Raw genomic sequence first — 7155 nt, 5'->3', positions numbered from 1 at the left:
TTTAATGGTCATCAGTTGATTCTTAATTCCAATATTTTGTATTGAACTCAAATTCCACCATCTGCCATGGTGGGATTCAAACCCAGCTCGCAAGAACATTAGCTGAGTTTCTGAATTAATAGTCTAGCGATAATACCACTCGGCCATGTAAAATAGTGGGCTGCTGTCTCTGACTACATTTCTCTCACATCAGAAATGGGCCAACTGTCCCTAATCAGTCCTCGCAGCTCTAAACACCTGTAGATCCTGTCTCTCAAAATATCTTCTAACAACTTACCCACTTTAGTTCCATGTTTACACCAGAAGACCATACAGCACTTAAACTACAAGACTTGACATGCTTACATGATTGCTTTGCTTGAATGGATTTCTCAAGCTTACAGCTTCCTCAGTTCTCATAAGCATGTTTGACAGTGACCCAAGCTGAGAGTCAAACTCAGGTTCCTGGAGCTGAGAGGCAGCAGTGCTAACCACTGTGCCACCATGCCGTAAGTACAACAAGAATAATTCAAAAGTCACCCCGGAAACATTCAAAGGCATTATGAAGCCTGAGCACCAGAGGTTCCACCAAAATTATTCTGGTGATGGTTTAAACTATTTATAAATTTCTTAAACTCACTTTGTTCCTAATGAAACATAAGATAGCTGAAATATCAGGCTCAAAGGCAATTCTACTGACATAGGTAATTGTATGGTCACACACATTTCCATTGTCATCAATCTCGTTGTCTATTTAGAATGTTTCCCAGAGTTTAAAAAACTGAAGCTTTCTGCAGCCATTTGTATGAAATTGCTTGAATTAACATGATTATGATGAATCAGGAGTAACTGGAAACAGCAGCTCAGTCAGTTCTCAACTGGTCAGAAAGGAGACAAGAAGAATCAGGGACAGTTTGGACTGGCATTTATCCATCTGAGTTAATCCAATGGGGAAAGCTTGTGGAAAGATCAGACTGGAAAATGCTGAAAGATGTTACTGCCCTCTTGTCCTACAATTGCTTTTCCTTTTAAACTTTAATTTCCATTGTTTTTAAATGAAGGAACAGAGTTTGTGTGCTTTACGTCAATAGTTGTTTAGCAGCATAAACCGCTAATGATCCCCCACATCCTGAGGAAATAACTTGGGAATTTTCAGATAATCCCATTATTTTTCTTTCTGACAAAAGAACATATAATCGCACCAATTTTCCAGGCTTTGTACTGACGTGAGCACGAGGTCCGAAAACATTGGCACCTGATCCTTCATGATCCGATTCCGGATGCCCAACCTTCGGTGAGTGATTTAAGTTTAGTTTATTTATTAGTCACATGTAGGCTTACATTAACACTGCAATGAAGTCATTGTGAAAATCCTCTAATCACCACACTCTGGCGCCTGTTCAGGTTCACCGAGGGAGAATTTAGCATGGCCAATGCACCTAACCAGCACGACTTCCAGACTGTGGGAGGAAACCCACACAGACACAGGGAGAATGTGAAGACTCTGCACAGACAGTGACCCAAGCCAGGAATTGAAATCTGGCGCAGTGCTAACCACTGTACTGATTTGGAGCAGTATGTACAACTTCATAAAGTGACAATATTCCTTTGAATGCAAAACAATAGGTGGCACCTAAATAGAGATACAACATACGGAAAAGATTTTCTTATGAAAGGTCAGCAACGTGAAATGTTAACTTTACTTCCCTTACTGACGTGCTGAGTATTTCTAGCATTTAGTATTCATTTCAGATTTCCAGCTCTGCAGTATTTTGCTTTCGCAATAAATGGTATCAATTTTCTTAACATAAGCAATACTATGATCTGCATGGACAGGCAACGATTGACCTCACAAGATTGCCTAGCTGATATCAGGCCACCAAACTATTATGATGCACTTCAGCAGCTATTATTCACAATGCTTTTATAGTGGCAATTCAAAGGATGGGTGTAATTGAAAAAAAAGTAATGTTAAATAGCTGAATCCTCTCCACCCAAGGCTGCTTATTTTTGCAGAGTAAAAGCCACCCAGCAGAGGAGTATATTTGGATTGGATGCAGAATCCAATGGTCCAGTGGTGAACTGGTGAGCAGGATGGGAATGAGGTTGGCAAGGCACACCGCACCCCCGCCCCTGCCCCCAGCAGATGTAGTCGGTGGAAAGATTAGCAAGAGAGGTTGGGGAAGCATGAGTTTCTGCTTGTATGGCAATGACCAACATTGTGTGTTGACCCAAAACTTGCAACACTCTTATCATCAGACCAGTGCGTAATACAGAGCTCTTTGCTATCCTAAATAGCCGCAAATAACACATTAGTCAGCCTACTCATATAACTAATCAGGCTGGCAATTTAATTGATGTTCTCAATCTTTCCCTGATCTTCAATCCTAATTCCTAAAACAGTGTTTTTCTGACCACACTCCCATTTTGTGCAGATGCTTGTAAACAAATCTTTCTGTAAAATAAACCTACTATGTTTGACTGTCACAAGTTGTTTAAAATGAGCATTCTGTATTGCTTTTAAGAAAAAAAAACCTTATCTGTGCTAATAAAGTAATGCACATGATTCTGACTGACATGGAGATTTCAGGTTAGAAAAGCTTATCACATAGGATATCCCTTTCTCAGCTCTACTCTTCAATGCTACTTTAGTCAATGCTGTTTTAAATTTACCTTGTAAGACATCATTCAACATTCTGTATTCCATACCTACATCCTCAATGTTGAAACCAAAACTCAGCGTACCAAAAAACTTCCTAATCTAATTCATTATTTTCTGGGATCTCAAAACTGAAATTTCTTACCTCTTTCACCTTTCTACCCTCCGACAGGCTGGTCAAATCCTGGTCCCTGGTGCTCTGAGGCAAAGTGCACCATTTTTTTTTATTGAAATATATATTAAAGTTTAGTGCTATAGGCAAATCAACTTCTCAACTTTACTTCAGTTTGATCCACTGTCGGTTTATTTAAATGATAAAATAGCTGTCGTCCCTCAAAAATACTAACCCATGAAATTGTAACTTTAGGGAATTACACTTGACAGTTTATGCCATCTGCTGGCATATAGCTGACATCACACAATGGAAGGTACATCTACACATGCCACTTAGTGGATTGTTATCAACATTACACCAAAGACATATCTTGGATTTCATATTTCTTTAATTGTCTAGATCTCTGATTTCCAAAGGTCTCCACCCCTGGGATTTTCCTCGCATCATGTTTGGGCATGTTGTTCATCAACACCACGGAAATACCAACATGGTCAAGGCAGTCGATTGATTTTGGTCATTTTAGTCTCTCAATTTCTTTGTTTTCCAGCTTCCATGCACTACTGGACATTCTATTACTAAAAAGGGATGACAGGTCTTTCCCAGCACTGTTGAGTAGCCTCTAAAAGCACGGAAGGGCCAGAACCTCCAGATATGGCCTCATGTTTTGTTTTCCAATGTGAGTTGTAACAGTGTTTATTCCAAATTATGTTCAACAATTAAGCACAGATAAATGCATACTTTTTTTAGTGTTATGAAATAGTTCACATACATGACAATTCTGAATTATTTAGTTGTGCAGAATTTTTAAGCTGCAATAAAAATCTTTAATGTCCAACATGCCTGAGATCTTTCAACACCCAAATTATTGTTGTTTCTAACGAGTCCCTTTATAAAGTGTCCAATTTAAGGATTAAACATTACGCTTTAGTTGTGTTCAACTCCATCATCCTTAAGAGTTAAAAGTTCCGCCTGATATATCATTAATGGAAATTACATTTTGTGTCATATGGTTTAACTGATGGTCAATTTCTGGCCATTTCCCTTCATTATCTCAGAATCTTGACATTCAATTCTAACCTCCTTGAATTTCTGACATCTGAATCAGTGCAGAAATATACAAAAGGAAGCTGCTAGGACAACTGAAAACGGACTCTAATCTCTTCGCTCAGTTTCTCTCTCCATGGATGCTGCTGGGACCTGCTGAGTTTTTTCCTAGCACTTTCTGCCTTTATTTCAGGTTTCCAGTATCTGCAGTATTTTGCTTTTATTAGCTAGGACAATGGCTGCTCTTCATGCCTTGCTTTTAAAACTCTTGTGCAGATGTTCAATCCCTCAGTGCTCTTAGGCCTTCTCATCCGTTACTTTCTCCAGCCTTCAGCATTACTCCACTTCTAGCCTTTTGTGCATATCCTCTTCCCTTTCATAGAATCCCTACAGTGCAGGAGGCCATTTGGCCCATTGAGTCTGCCCAGGCCCTATCCCCGTAACCCCATGTATTTACCTTACTAGTCTCCCTGACACTAAGAGGGGCAATTTTCACACGGCCAGTCAACCTACAAATCTTTGGTACGTGAAAGGAAACCAGACAACCCAGATGAAACCCACACAGACACAGGGAAAAATATGCACAGTCCACACCATCTGTGGCCCAACGCAGGAATTGAACACAGGTTCCTGGCGTTGCGAGGCACCAGTGCTAACTACTGTGCCATCATGCTGCATCGCTGTCCATCATACAAAATGGTTCATGAGTGCGACCACTGACCAAGCCTGGATTTATACAGATGCTAGATTGCACTTGCAGCAGGCTGTGGAATTACTGAAGGAATAACCTATGACTTTGTCTTCACAAATCTACCTGGGATGGGTAGAACAGGAGGCGATCATTCCGTCCCCAATGCTCCCATATATCTTGGATAAAAGCAAATTACTACAGATGCTGGAATCTGAAACCCCAAAAAGAAAATGCTGGAAAATCTCAACAGGTCTGGCAGCATCTGTAAGGAGAGAAAAGAGCTGACATTGAGTCCAGACGACCCTTTGTCAAAGCCCATCTAGCCTTGAAATGTCAGCTCAGATGCTGCCAGACCTGCTGAGATTTTCCAACATTCTCTTTCACTCTGGGTGGCCACATTTTCTACCATCTACGCCCAACTTTCTATTATTCCCTCCCTGTACCTCTTGGGTTATCCGTCGCACACTCTCCTCTAAAGTGATCCTTAAAACACACCCTTTTGAGCAAACTTCTGTTTATTCCTCTTAGTACATCATTCTTTGATATCTATTTTATCTTATAATTTAGATGAAGCACATTGGGTCGTTTTCTAAGTTGATAGTATATAAATACAAGTTGCTACTGATATTGTTCATATTCTAGTTAAATTCATGTGTGGGAGAAAAATCCCTACACAAAATAGAAAGCACCACTGGAAGTGGAGGGGAGAAAAGTAGTATCATGCAAGGAACAGAAAAAAAGAGCATTTTTTGAGAAGAATAAATAAGATTATTTATAACGTATTGGGGGGGAGGATCGTGAGGTAGTGATACTGTTAATGGACTAGTAAATCAGGAGGTCCAGACAAAAACTTTGGGGGAAACATCATCTAGTGGAATTTAAATTCAACTAATAAATCTGGAATACAAGGCTAGTCACCACAACTTTCGATCATTGTTGCAAACACCCATCTGGTTCACTAATGCCCTTTGGGGAAGGAAATTAGCTATTCTTACCCAATCTGACCTACAGGTGACTCCTGATCCACTGCAACATGGTTGACTTTTCACCACCCTCTAAAAATGGCCTGCAAGCTTCTCATTTCAAGGGCAATCAGGGATGAGCAACAAACACATTCCAGTGACACCCTCATCCCATTAAAAGAAAAATCAAATACCATTTCACTATGGAAAGAGAGCAAAAACAATCCATAATAAGTTAACTGGGAATGATGGGTTTTGGTAAAGAATAAAATAGCGGGAATCTTAACGTTTGAAGGGCTAAGAAATTGAGCTTGATCAAAATGGGACGTGATATTTTTATCTCATCATTCATTGGATTTAGGTTTGCTGCATTAAAGCAATAGCCAAACTGTCACATTTAAGCCTAGGTGCAATCTATGGTCAAGAATTACAATTGAACTACCAGGCTATTTGCCAAGAAGTCTTATCCAATAGGATACAAAATGTTACTTTTTTGCATTAATAAAAGCAATACTCAGCTCAATTTCATATTTGACATACAATGTGTTTAAAAGAATGAATTGTAAAATTAAATATTCTTGGAGGTTTAGGTCATCAGCTGATTAATATCGGTTAAATGTAAAAATGATTCACACCCGATCTCCTCTTGTTCACTCATCAATGCAATGCAGCAGAAATCACATCTGGGATTAAGTTTCCTGGCAGGGCAGGGAGTGTTTCCCACTGTGGAAAACCATGCCATCTCTTCCAGCATTGACCTGATTAATTATGCATCCGGGGGTGAGGGGGTGGGGTGATTGCCATTTTAGCACTGTATTCCATGGCAAGTCAGGTTTGGTAGTGCACATCCAGCAATCATACCTGGGTGTCATATTTATAATGTGCCAAACATTACTGACTCACAAGAAGATGGACTTTCTGAAGAAGGTAGATGAAGGAAACTCTGAGGGTGGAAGATGGACCTCCTTGATGACAGTGAGGCTGGAAGATCAACCAAATAGACGCTTCCCTTACCCACTGCTGTGGTTTTCCAGAATCATTGGCAACCTCTATCCCAAGCATTCTTCAGACAACTCCAGACTCCTGCATGATGCCAGAGTTGAGGGGGTTGAGCTATGAGGAGAGGCTGAATAAATTAGGCTTATACTCGTTAGAGTTTAGAAGAATGAGGGGAGATCTCATTGAGACGTATATGATGATGAATGGGATGGATAGGATAGAGGTGGAGAGACTCTTCCCGCTCAGAAAGGATAGCAGGACTAGGGGGCACAGCCTCAAGATAAAGGGGGGGGCGGTTTAGAACAGAGTTGAGGAGGAACTTCTTCAAAGGGTGGTGAATCTCTGGAATTCTCTGCCCACTGAAGTGGTGGAGGATACCTCGCTAAATATTTTTAAGACGCGGGTTGATGGGTTTTTGATAAGAGAGGGGATTAAGGGTTATGGGGAGAGGGCGGGAATGTGGAACTGAGCCACGACAGATCAGCCATGATCTTATTGAATGGCGGGGCAGGCTCGAAGGGCTGGTTGGCCTACTCCTGCTCCTATTTCTTATGTTCTTATGTGTTCTAGACCAGCATGTTTTCCTGCAGGCATTGTGGACCATTAGCCCAATGCAAATCAGTCTCAAAACAGCCTCCAGTGGGTTTTCTGACCCACCATGGTGACACCAGCAGAAGATCCCAGGGGAAATACATGCCAGTGTACC

Source organism: Carcharhinus amblyrhynchos, unplaced genomic scaffold, assembly GCF_965287045.1.
Source record: "Carcharhinus amblyrhynchos unplaced genomic scaffold, sCarAmb.v2.hapA chromosome_577, whole genome shotgun sequence".
NCBI lineage: Eukaryota > Metazoa > Chordata > Chondrichthyes > Carcharhiniformes > Carcharhinidae > Carcharhinus > Carcharhinus amblyrhynchos.
This window is presented reverse-complemented; position numbering follows the sequence as displayed.